Here is a 13,438-nt window from a genome sequence, read left to right on the forward strand (position 1 = left end):
TACAGGTATGAACATTTGTCACTGTAAAGTTTGCAAATATTTGGTCTTTCTCTTGCCTAGCAATTTGAAGAGCTTTGACCTGCTAAAACAGAAGACTACAGTTTCCTAACCATACTTTTTTCAAGACTTCACAGCAGTAAATTCCGACAATGCACTGGAGCAGCACAGGTTAAAAACTTCAAGGTACAGCAAATATACACCACCCGTCCCTCATCAAGTATGTATATCCATGATTCAGAGCAATCAAGTTACATCCTCTATTTCCTCCTACCAGTTTTCCCACTTGAATTTAAGATATGATTCTGCAACATAGAGACATCCTCTACCTTATATCACAATGCACAAGAGCCAGCTTATCAGAATAAAATGGCAGAAAACGAATGAAAAAGAAAAGATATCTACTATTCTCAGTAGCAAAAAGCTCTGAGATCATCTGCATATAAAACAGTGCTCTCTCTTCATCACCAAAATGACTACAATTTTTGATGAGTTACAGATTTTTCAAAGCTAAATTGTTTCAAACTCGTGTAGAGTAGACCATACATCCAGAGTAGGTTTTGCTCATCTTAAAAGAACCAGTAGTGTCTAAAGACCAGTAGTGTAAATTAGAGAGACACGACATGATTTACACATGAAACAAAAGAAATACACAAAGAGATGTAGAGATAAGGAACAGCCTACAGGAGTTAAATAATTAATTTTTAATTAAAAGGCTATTTGACATAAGTTAAGAGCAAAGAAGTGGTTTGCTTAAAAAGTAATTAAGATTTTATTAAGGGCAGTGCACAAAATGAACCAAATAGCTGCATGAACTGTAAAAGACATGCAAATACAAGAACATTATTTTAGTCAAGCTATGACACAGCTATAGCAGCTAAATAGCATTATGAGAGCAATGTTGCTGGCTCCCATTGCTCCATTATGAGAGCAATGTTGCTGGCTCCCATGTCAAGGGGAGAGATGTCAGGACCCCAAGAAATTTTTTTCACCACAGAGCCGAGAGTATAATGAGGAGGACTGCCACAATCACAGGTCAGTTAAAAACAGCCTTCTAGCAAATTTTCAAAGGACCACTCAGTATAATGTGTGGAAAAAAAACCCTGAATTTCCAATAGAAATATATTATCAATATTGCCATTAAGCAGTAAGAGACTGGGAAACTTTGCATAACAGCAAAGTCCGCAGATACAAGCTTAGAGGACTAAAATCAAATGACATGGTGAAGTTCTTGGGTCCAGCACAAACAGCAGTGGCCTAAAATTAATAAACCATGATAAATTTAATTTCTGTCTCTGCTGTGCTAATTAGGCACTCCAAGATCTTGACAACTCATCTCAGTGCACCTGCATTCTAATCACAAGTATAGAGAACAGGGCTCTCAGGAAACATATTGCTCCCTCCCTGGCATACCAGTGCATCAGACAGTATGGCTCTGCAGGGTCCTGGCCAGGTGACAGCTTTTGTCTGGGCACCAACCTTGAATTCCTTCTTTATTCACTAAAAGATGCGACTGTTGTTTATAGAGACACCAAAGAGTCTAATTATGAAGCCACTGAATATGGTCTTTCAGGCAAAGTCTGTAGACTGAAAATACTTCTAGCAAAGAATTTTAACTGGGATTTGGAATTCCATATACAAGGCAAGTAAAATCAGTTAGGGAAATAGTGCCAGAAGTAACAGGGGATACTCAGTTTTGTACCATTAGCCAGAAGTAACAAAAGCAAATCTTTGTGTCTTAAGAGTTCCTTATGAAAGGCTGAAATGTGAAGTAGTATTAGCTGTCTGAAAAGTCCAGGTTAGCCCAACCTCTAATCCAGCAGACACATTGTGAACAGCACCAGTCCCTTACTTGAAAGCAGCTCCCCTCATATTGTCCTAAAGCCTTACAGACAGAGGTTTTTCACTAACAGCTCTGCATATTACTTTCTTTTTCAGCACCCCTTCTGAACACTTGTTACATGTACACTGTGTGATAACAGGAAACAAAGGCAAGGTTGTAAGAATACCCTTTACAGTTTTGCACAGTGAGAACACAGGTTCTTGCCCTAAGAAGCATTTAATACTGAGAATTTTTCAGAGGTTCGAAAACCAAACAGACCAAGAAGACCCAGATACTTTTTCTGAACAAGCCAGGAATACTATGGTGACTTTACCATCCTGTCTGGAACCAGAGCATACAGAGCAATAGCCACTTTTTCAAATAACATCAGAAAAATCCTGACTACCTGAATAAGAGCTGCAGCACTATTCACACAGAAGGGCAGGTACTGATCTCTTCTCTGATCACCAATGAAGAACCCAAGGGAATGGCATGAAGCTGTGTCAGGGGAGGTTTAGCCTGAATTTTAGGAAAAGGTTCTTCACCCCAAAGGTGGTTGGGCACTAGAATAGGCTCCCCAGGGAAGTGGACACAGCACCAGCCTGATAGAGTTCAAGCAGCATTTGGACAATGCTCTCAGGCACAGGGTGTGATTCTTGGGGTGTCTTGTGCAGAGCCAGGAGCTGGACTTGATGATCCCTGTGGGTCCCTTCCAAATCAGCACATTCTATGATGCTATACTCAGAATAACCAACTAGCAATTCTGGCCACTGGGTTTAATCCTTAGTGCTGAATCAACCAACAGTATAAGTGAGGCAAATCAGAGCAGGTATATCTGATTTTCACAGAGTCTTGATGAAATTTCTATGCTTTATTGTCACGTTTCACCTTTGGCTACTAAGGAAACAGAAACTAATTTTGGGATGTACATTACCTGTTATTTATTATTTCTGTTTTGTCACTTCCAACTGTCAATTTCACACCTACTACAATGCAGTTTAGGATGGGCTATAAATCCATTTCAAAATTTCAAAACAATCAATGCAGCAGCCATTGATAATTATCAGTGGAGACAACAGACTAATTAGACAGGACACCCAATATTTACAACAATGAATTCAATTTTTTTCAAGTCTGGGATTTTTCCTTCAAAGCTGTAGAAACTTACAACTTTTTAAATCAAATCAATGATTCTATTCTTAGGACATACCTGTTTAGCAGACATTCTGTTAATAATATCCCACTTAATTTAGAGTATTGGAGTGTAGTTGTTAGTTCTTTGGTCCCCAAAGACTGCAAATCATCTCAGCAATGCAGGCAGAGAATTTTGTTCCACCACTACCAAGGCTACAATGCTTGACATAACAAAATTTATTTTTGCAAAGCAGAAATAATAGAGCAAAATTAGAAAGGTATCCCATGGTTGGGTAAGTTTTATGTACCCCACAGGTGGTCCATCACTTCCAGGTGTTTTGAAACTTGAACCATAAGCTTCACATGCCTTTTTGCAACTGACCAATTCATTAGAAGATACTTGTCTGAGATGTATTTTCTACCTGAAGCCACCTCGCATTTTATATTAAAAAACTCTTTAGCCAGATTTATCTAGAGAACTTCCAAGAGAACTGGCATTCGTAACCTTTTTGTTCTTAATGGATTCTTATGAAAAGAAACAGTATTGTTTCCATATATATTATTTATCATTCACAGATTAAAAATATGCTGAGTTAGAGGAAAAAAAATGTTACAAATTAGGTACTGAAATCAGAATCTATTATTTGAGGTCAGTAAGATTTATGAATACCTTCATGCTCCACTAACTCAAATCATTCTAAGTATGAACCTATGCTCTTTCAAGACCAAGTTCTGCAATTCTGAATACAAACAACGGGTATTTATTAGAGAACTTCAAGTTTTAGCAAGCTAAACCCATAAACATACTTTTAACGCTTTCTTACTCCTCTAAACTTTAGAGCACCCATTCACACAGCTCTCATGCACAACATTTCAGTCTTTAGAGTAACAGGTCTTATGCTTTTTTACTGCTGTCATTATCTGGCTTTCAGTTCTGTACACCCTGTGGTGCTGTACATTAAACTGATGCAGTGCATTTCTGCATGGTCTACCTGCTAAACAAAAATGTTCAGAAATACATCTGTATGAATATACTAAAATAACAACACGAATCCATGATACCTGAAATAGTGTAATGGTCAGCAATAATATGCTACTTATGGATTTCTCAAAGTAGAAGTTGCAAGTTTAACATGGAATCTGTTGTGAAGAAATCATAAAATAAGGTCAATTATTATTTCTCCTTGTGGTTTGTTTTCCAAATAAAGAAAAAAATAAGACTTCATATGAGGCTGAACTAAAAGAACAGCAAGCTTAAAGATGCTGATAGACAAGCTCTAGCAAATCTTGTTGTAGCAGATTAAGTTACTATCCTCAGCTGTAGGCTGCTGCCATCAGAAGTCACTGATCCCAAAAGTAGAATTGTCAGGAGGGAACATGTGCTGCCACCTCAGCCACTTCATTGCTAAGACTGGCATGGCAGTTTGCTTCAGATATCACACCACGAACCATAATGACTGAGGAACAAGCACTTGTTAATTCTGCAAATGAACTAGAGCAGAGGAGATGAGCAGGAAAAGGTAAAAAACTGACATCACAAAATCTAGAATTCCCCAGAGCTGTGGCTGCAATCTGAATTTCTTCTAAAGTAGAAGAAATCAGCTGTGCCAATCATCACAAATCCATCCAAGAATAAAAAACCACAATCTCACCAGAAAGTAACAGAAACAAAATGTGAACTGTTAAACAATTTGCAAATAAGTTTAACAGGCACTGATTAATCATGTTACGTACTTTAAAGGCTGAATATTCAATTTCAAATTAGCTTTAAGAAATCAAGAACTAAAGATTTGTATGGAATTTTAATTATCACAGGAAGTCCTAACTACGTAAGTTTTAGGGAGCACTAACACACATAGTATCAAATGAACAGCATTACATATCTTTTTAAGACTTGACAAGAGTATGCACTTAAGAGGGAACACAAACCAGCCTACATTTACTACCCAACCATTTAGGTATGCAGCTGCATTCATTAAATATTTGTATGGAAAAGGCTTCAAAAATATTGACAAAAGGAGAAACTGTATGAAGTTCTCATCAACAGAGGTCAGGTCAAAAACTGGCTTAGGGGATACAGTATATACAAATTCAAGTGTGCAACTCAAGTTGTTAAATTTAAAAAAAAAATATGCAAAAATTTAATACTTTCCTACTACAATAGTCTTCAAAAAGAGGTTGGTACACAATAAGCAGGCCTAACTTAATTTCTGCAGATCATCCCATCTCAACTTTAACTGAGATACCTAACTTCTAAGGCTGCTTTCCCAAACAAGTAGATCATGCAGATTCCAAGTTCAGCATCATACAGATGAATTTATAACAGAGGGCCCTACTGCTGATCAAAGCTAAGCCATCATCACAATGACATTTTAGCAGAAAGGAGTCCACAGTTTTGACATTATTATATTGTAGTATTGTTTTGTTAATACTGTTGAGTTATTCCAGTTTTTCAGTCCCCCCCTTTCTGAAACTAAACCAAGCTTCAAAAAAGCAGCTCTTTACATTTTGTAGCCAAGCATCTAGCTGAGATAACCTACCACATTTTTACAGGACAAATTTCATTAAGTGCATGCCAAAGAAAGGTAGGAATTGACAAAGTAAATGTCACTTGTCCTTCCTCCCAAAAGAAAGAGAAGTAGTGTGATCCAACACATAGAACCTTCGCTTCTCTTCCAGTTTTGCCCATCTTCCCTAACCAGAGAGAACAGACAGACTCATGTTTGAAGGTCTGCAGAAGGAAAGAATGCAAGAAGATGAACAAGGGGCCAAAAATGCACGGTCAGAAATATAAGTCCACATTAAATCAGGAACGACCTATGGAAAAACAATATATCATGAATCTTCAAAAGTGATTCCTAAGACTGAGCCCTAATAGCACTAAGTGTACTAGTCTCAAAATTAGCATTTAACTTAAAAATTACTTCATAAGCTGTAAGCCAAAACCAACTCTTTGCTGCTGCTTCTAAAGATATTATTAGGTGCTGGGTTCTCTTTTTTCAGTCAAGAAAAATTTGCTCTGCATTGCTTATCATTTTGACTTCTCCTTACTTTAAAATTAACAAGAGCCTAAAGAAATAAATGACCTACAAAATACACAATAACCAGACTTTAGCTGAACAGCTTTTTGCCTGTTATCTTAAAATCACCCTCGGTATTTTTTCTTTTGGGAGGAAGTACAAGCGACATTAAATTTTTCAGTTCCCAGCTTCTCTTGGGATACACTTTCAGTCTTTACTATTTACATCTTGCTTGATGAGCTAATGAAGAAAGAAGAAATCTAAGTAGGCTGAAAAGCAGAAAAGACTCTACCTGACTGCAGAATCCTCAAACTGCTGCTCTCTTTCCACTGAAGCCAAGTAACTTGCCTCTTCAGAGTTCTAGCTGGCCTTCATTTTATCAGCTTGAAGGAACACACTTCACTAGGAAGCGTTCATGACAATAGTTAAAATTTTGAGAGAAGATCACAACACACACCAAGCTAATATTCTCTGTACAGGAAAGAATTAAATTGATAATTTCATGGAAAGAGTCTACAAGTCTAATAAGAACTTAGGCTCAAATGGATTTTTAGTGCTGTTTATACTCTTAAAAACAAATATGTGAAACAGACTATTCCACTCCTCAAAAAAACCAATACTGTGAGGCTACCAAGTCATTTTAGTCAGTCAGCCCAAGAGGACAATGTTGAGCTGATCAGCTTTTACGTCACTTTACACTAAGACACTGTGCTAATTCCTGCCTGTAAGTAATTAGGCTACTAATTTAGAACATATCTTGATTACTGAAACAAAATTAAATGGTAAGAGCTTGTTTTATGTTGGTTTTAACTCTTGTACAACAATCACCACCTTTAAATACATATACCCAGTTCCATTTTAAAAACCAATTTCCTTCTCTCCTGCATTTTAGGACTTTTAATACCATTCAAACAAAATGTAAATGTCATTGCATAGTGGCACTAAGCAATTCCATCAGCACTTGATCCTACAGGAACTGATTCTGCGAAAGCACGTGATGTCCACTAATGCTACACTGTCTCAGTAAGAGAGGACTAAGTTTCTCTGCTGATATCACACAGCCTTTCAGACATTGGGAAGAAGAGATTAGTCCTCTGAAAACAATGATATACATTTGTAAGAAGTACAATCAAGATGATACAAACCTATGCAATCCAAACCCTCACCCATTTCAAATCTCAGTGCTTAACCCAAAGGCTTGAGCTTTGCTTTCAGAGATGAGAGAACATTTAGAAAACAAGACACATCAGTGAGATGTGAGCAACATGCTCTCTTAGCCAACACAAGACTTGCAGTTTTCTACAATGCACAACACAATTATCTATAACACAGTTTTTATATAAAAGCAACTTTAATTATCTTAGCCAAAGTACACTGAATTAACCTATAATTAATCTCTCAAGTTCAATTAACAGTAGCTGACAAGTAAATGGCAATTTGATAAAACAAGACAAACAAGGGCAATCACAACCTCTCAACCACAACATTACAGGAACACTGCATGATCTGATATTAAGGTGAGGCCTTAGCTTTATACACAAAGGCATCGAATTCAAAAGAAAAGTTGCCATGGTATCTGTGACAGTAAAGAATTTAACTCAGTACCACAAACACCATGCAGACAAACTTGCTTCCCTCCTAGTTTTCTCCTCTGCCACACTAAAAACCAGTGATTTCTAAATAAGTGACTAACAAGGAAGGCATTACCAAAACATACCACCTCCACTGACCTTAATTGCAAAGATCACTTCAGTTAAGAAAACACTTGGGTTTACACTTGAATATTCAGGTTCAAGACCCAAGAAAACACCTAGGTTTTCACTTGAATATTCACAGCTGACCCTGCTGGTTTCTCTGCCACCCAAATCACGATCAAAATTTGGCTACAGAAAACCTCAAAAGCTAAGTAACTTCTCTCAATAGTGTTTTTACCATGACATCACGCCAGTTTTATTTTATCTACCTTCAGATAAGCTCTTTAAAGTTTCATTCCTCTTTAATATACACAAGTCACTCCTGTGACATCACACAGCTCACATATTCTTCACAATATACTGTTAAAATGAGAATTAACTCCTTCAGGTACCAGCATACATTGTCCTCCTTTGAGCTCACACACTTCTACTCTAAGCTCCACTCAAAACTCCTGGTACCTAAATGAATACTTTTCCAGCCTCTCCTTCCTGACTTTAAAAATATACAGTTATCCTTGGAAACAGACTCGGAATGCATACCAGCCACCTCCCAGCACCATCACCAGGTCAAAGAGCAGATGCTGAGGTTGCACTGGCACTTCCCAGTTATCAAAGGTTTATGGTTTTACTGAATTCAGCTTTCTAGAGAGCTTGAAGAAATCACTGAACAACTTCACACAAGACAATTCACACTGACTATTCAGTTGATGCATGTACCCAGGTTGATTTAGATGCTAACATACCGACTACTATCACACTTGAGTGCTCCTAATACCTTTTGTAAAGGACCACTTAACTGTCCTATCACTTCTAATATATCCTTGCCAGAAATCATTCCTGGTTTTAAACTGCTTTTCCTCAGAAAAACTCCCACATTTGAGAGTCTTCTGAATTATCCGTTACAGCCAAATAACCACACATAACCAGAACAGCTTCCTCAGATGATGCGTCCTGGTACAAGAATGAAAATTATGGTTTAGTTTCTATCTTCTATTTCTTAAGAAAAGCTATATTTTCCCAGATTTTCTGTTTAACATCTATTCTTTTGTTAGACCTCTGCAGGACATGAGGAGTTTACTGTCTATGCTGATAAATTATAGCAAATTCAGACACTATAGACCATGAGCTGTATTGTCACATGTATCAATAGCCAAGCCTTTTCTCCAACCATGGAATTGAAATTTTAAAAATACAACACTAGAGGCAAAATCAAGTATTAAAAATGTTCAAACAAAACCTATTAGCTATTTCTTATTCATTATTTTTTCTTTAGAAAACAATTACTGCCAGAACCAGAACAGATACATGATGCAAATTATTTAAGGAAACACAAGGCACTGACCAGCCCTATTATAGCCGATAATAATCACAGGTATGTTGAAACAATTACATTTCTATATCTAATTATTTGGCATCTTAGAACAAAGCAGAACTAGATCCACAGGGGAACCTAAATGCCATGCTACCTACTAGACTCCACAACCCAAAAATAAACAACCAAGACCTGCTCTAAAATGAAAAGGACATGTTACAGGTACTGTTCAGATTTCTAACATTCAACTTGAGTAGGAACTGGCTGAGTCAGATACGAATAAACATAAAGAACAGAGATTTAAGTCTTCAAAATTTCACACCATGCTAGGGAAAAAAAGACACCCCCAAGAAAAATCCCTTTCCTTTACTCTTTCAACACTTAGTCTGTAAGAAGGAAAGAAGACCTGAATCCATATCATTATTTTGTACTTGATCAAGCAAGTCCCTGGGCTACATATACACTCCCTTCCTGACTGACTACTACTCCTAAAGAGTCAAACCAAAACACCCACTGGTCTGGCAGTTAAGGTATTCCTTTTGGGAATCGGCAGTTCCCCTAAAGAGTAGAAGGATTTGAATCCAAATCTCAATATGCTGGGTAAGTTCTCAAAATAATTTCCACATCTTTAAAGAAATGCAACATTACATCCTTTTTTTGCCATAAGAGAAGTGTGTAAGATTAGGTCTTCACAGAATTGGGGCATTCCTTTTAGAAGTGTGCATTACTGATGGTATCTGTGTTTGCTTTCTAATTTAACTGCTGCAACCTTTGAGAGTTACAGCATTTTTTTCTTCCCACACAGCTGTGTGCTAGTGTGCAATTAGACACCTCAGCATTATAAAACAAGTTTTTACCAACAGACATATACAGCTGATCTCCTCCCGTTAAAAAAACGAACAAACCCCAAATCTTACTTTAAAATAGTCTGAGATATAAACTTAATTAGTTAAAATTTCCTCTTTCTTCTGCCTCATACTTCAGCTTGAACTACACACTAAGACATTTTGTCTAGCTTGTCTAACTGTATTGGGAGTAAAGGAAAGAGGATGTGTACATAAGGTGCCCCTGTTGCCAGAAGCACTGTATTGAAAAAAGCTCCAAGGTAGATAACTACACCAGAAAAGCAACTCTGCCAGCAGACCCCATTTTAAACCACAACTTAAATTGTTTCCACCGAGTTTTCTATCATGGACACACTGCAAACGTTTTCAAATACACAAATGCTTCTCTTTGCCCATTAATAAAAGGAAAACAATTGAGAAGTATTTAATTAATATTTACAAAATGTCTTGAGGTTTTCAAATGCATGATCAAGGCAGTAATTAGTCTTCCAAATACCGTAATGTCGAACATTTCTGCAACAGTGACCGAGAAAGTATTTTAAAAATGTCAGTTGCCAAACATTTAAAATTTTAAACATGGCATATGAATACGAATACAAATCCTGCTATCTAGGAAGTAGCACACTGTTTGAAATTTTAGCCTTCAGCATTCTAAAAGCCTAACACTGTAAAAGGAATGCACTTCAAAGTACAAACTGGGAAAAAACCAGTAGCTGAAACGGTTCTGATGTTAAGATCCAATCTTTGAAGAGACAGAATTTGCATCTAAAATGCTGTAGGTTTTTTAAAAGCCTGCAACTTTTAAGTATAGCAGGAGATTCTAATTAAAGCAGCAAATGAAGTATTAGGAAAATTTAATCTTTTTAGTACAACAAATGAAATTATTTTATTATAAACAAGGGTCAATATATGGATGCACATAAACTTCAGACTACATTAAGTTTTCTGTATCCATAACTTTGGTATGAATCCCAACCTCTGCACTGCATTTTCTGTGGTTCTTTATAACATACTGCTGTGGTACTGAAAGATGCTCTCACCCCTCAAAGGTCATAAGTAACTCCTGCAGATTCCTAAGCCAAATAAATCAGTCTACTGATAAACATTTTGATGCACACTTTTAAGTTCAGAACTTTTTGAGAAGAAATTCAATAGAAACTAAGTAAAATTACAGTCTTTACCAACAGCTAACTCTATACAGAAAAACATCACCATCCATTGTTATTTCACACATTGCAAGGTAATATGACACACATCAGAAGAATGGAAACTGAAAAAAATACTTTAAAAAGAGTTCTGTGACCATGGACTAACACTTATCTCTATTACTTTATTAACGATAATGATAATTATATGTAACATCCTACAACACTGCCTCAAAACGCTATTTTTGATGCCCTGTTAAAAGTGTCTACAGTGCTAACCATTACTTCAGCTTTTAATGTGTAAAATACTGTGGGTTTTTTTTAAGCACAGCATGTTGGAAAAGAGTTTACATGTTTATCATCCAGCCAGACTCTAAAGTGTTTGGCATTCAGATTTGTAGTAACAGCTCTAATATGATCATAAGAAAAAGTAATGTACTGTGAAAATCTCGACAACAGGTCAAAACCAAAAGCTTGCAGACTCAGATGTCTAAAGACAATACAAAGATACCTTATCTTTTTATAAATTCATGAAAAACACCTCAATCCTCAAAAAGGACAGAGAAATCCCTTTACGACATAGGCAACAGAAGCAGCAAACACATAGAAGATCACTATCAGCCACTTGTTAGAAGTCTGCAGTCAGTCATATATCATCACGAATCTAGAATGAAACTATTTTGCTCTATTAAGTGAGCTATGGATATAGGCTATGCCTAAATTCCAATAGAGGCTTTATCTTTAAAAGAAAATAACCTCATAGCACTTACTGATATTTACCCCTTTTAATATTCCTCATGAAGTTATTTTCGTGGATCTGTCCCATGTGAGACATCTAACAATATTATTATTTTAGACAGCCTTTGTTTGTATATAAATATTCCTCAGTAAGGTCAAGCACAATTTCATTTTCTCACGCGGTCTGTCTCACCAAGCTCACCGCGCTCTTTGTTGCCTGGCTGTAGTGTCTCTCTCTCTCCCAGCATACAGCTCGATGCCTCGGCTAGGAAAGCGACAGCACCGCAAGAGCATTACCACTATAGCTTTCGGCAAACGGAGCCGCTCCAACCGCGATGTGCGCTAACTACTGCTCACTGTAAAATACACTGGAAGTCCCTCACGTTCAACCTGCTTTAACTTAGCTCCGCAAAGCTTCATAAACCAATACGGAGCAAAAACTTCACAGAGGAATCATTTCCAAACATAAAGCTGCCAGAGCATCAGAAGTGCACGGGAGAAAGGGTGGGGGGGGGGCAGCTAAAGTTTCCCCCCCCTTGTTTTAACACGTACACAACCCACTACAAGTCCGCAGAGAGAACACACAGCCAAGTGCGGGAGGTTTTCTTACAACTCCTGGGCCTAAGCTCCCGGGAGGCACCCCAAGAAAGGGCGGCAGGGAAGCCGCAGGAGCCGCTCTCGGCAGGCCCCCCGCGCTCCCGGCAGCGCCGCCGGCACCTGTAGCCGGTGCGGCCAGGGCCGCCCCGCCCGACCGGGACCCGCCGCCACAGTACCAGAGTACCAGCGGGGTGCGGAGACCGGGGCCGAGCCCCGAGAGCCGCCGAGCCCGGCTAAGCTCCGCCGTCCCGCCCGGCCTCGGCCCTGCCGGACCCCCGGGCCTGCGCGGGCGCCGTGGCCGCGGGGGAGGCTCCGGCCAGCCGAGACTCGCGGCACCGCGGCGGGACCTGTTGCTCGCACGACGGGCACGGGCGCTCCGCTCACCGTCCGTCTCTCTCCGCCGCTGACACGCTCGGCTCGGGGTCGACCGCCGGCTGCAAGTCGGAGTCTCCGGCGTCCCACAGCGTCCCCGCGCCCAGTCCGCGGAGCCACCCGGCCACAGCCCCCGCAGCGCTGCGCAGCCGCCGCCCAGCCCGGCCCGGCCCGGCCCGGCCCCGTGCCCGCCCCAGCGCCACCGCCCCGCCCCGCCGCGCAGGCGCGGGGCCGCCCCACGGCCGCCTCGGCCGGGCTGGGAGCGCGGCGCTGCTTCGGAGGCCGCAGCGACGGTCGGGGCTGCCGGGCTGGGGCTGCCGTCAGGTGGAGTGGGCACGTGATACGGGGCACTGCTTCTGTGTGTCCTTCCTCGCATAATCACAGACTCGAGTAGGTTGGAAAAGACCTCTGAGATCACCGAGTCCGACCTGTGACCGAGCACCACCTTGACAACTGGACCCTGGCACTGAGTGCCTCGGCCAGTCTTTCTTTAAACGCTTCCCGGGACGGTGACTCCGCCGCCTCCCTGGGCAGCCCATTTCAATCCAGTCCATTCCCGCCGTCATCGCCCATCTCTCTGGCACGGCTGTCTCTGCGCCCCCGAGCGGGAGCACCTCGGGAGCCTGAGCCCCGAGCAGAGCCGGCTCGCCCGCCTGGCCACTCACTCCTTCCTCCTCGCCCGCCTCGCCTCCTGCCCGCTGCAGCTCTGCTGGGCCCTGGGCGCTCCAGGCCACTGCAAGCCCTTTCTCCTCCACCCTCCCT

The 13,438-nt window shown here is 40.3% G+C and overlaps 1 protein-coding gene across 2 annotated transcripts in view; it reads right to left on the reverse strand.

Annotated features, from left to right (window-relative positions):
• PALS1 (protein associated with LIN7 1, MAGUK p55 family member) overlaps window positions 1–12,833 on the reverse strand; it is a 53,165-nt gene extending 40,332 nt beyond the window's left edge. Inside the window, exon 1 of one of the 2 annotated variants that reach the window (XM_030240024.2) lies at window positions 12,689–12,833. The gene's annotated coding sequence lies outside the window, so the exon portion shown is untranslated. The remainder of the gene's footprint in view (window positions 1–12,688) is intronic. The other variant, XM_050974721.1, reaches the window with a different exon arrangement.
• Window positions 12,834–13,438: the final 605 nt, after the last annotated feature.

This window comes from Serinus canaria, chromosome 5, assembly GCF_022539315.1.
Source record: "Serinus canaria isolate serCan28SL12 chromosome 5, serCan2020, whole genome shotgun sequence".
NCBI classification, from domain to species: Eukaryota; Metazoa; Chordata; class Aves; order Passeriformes; family Fringillidae; genus Serinus; species Serinus canaria.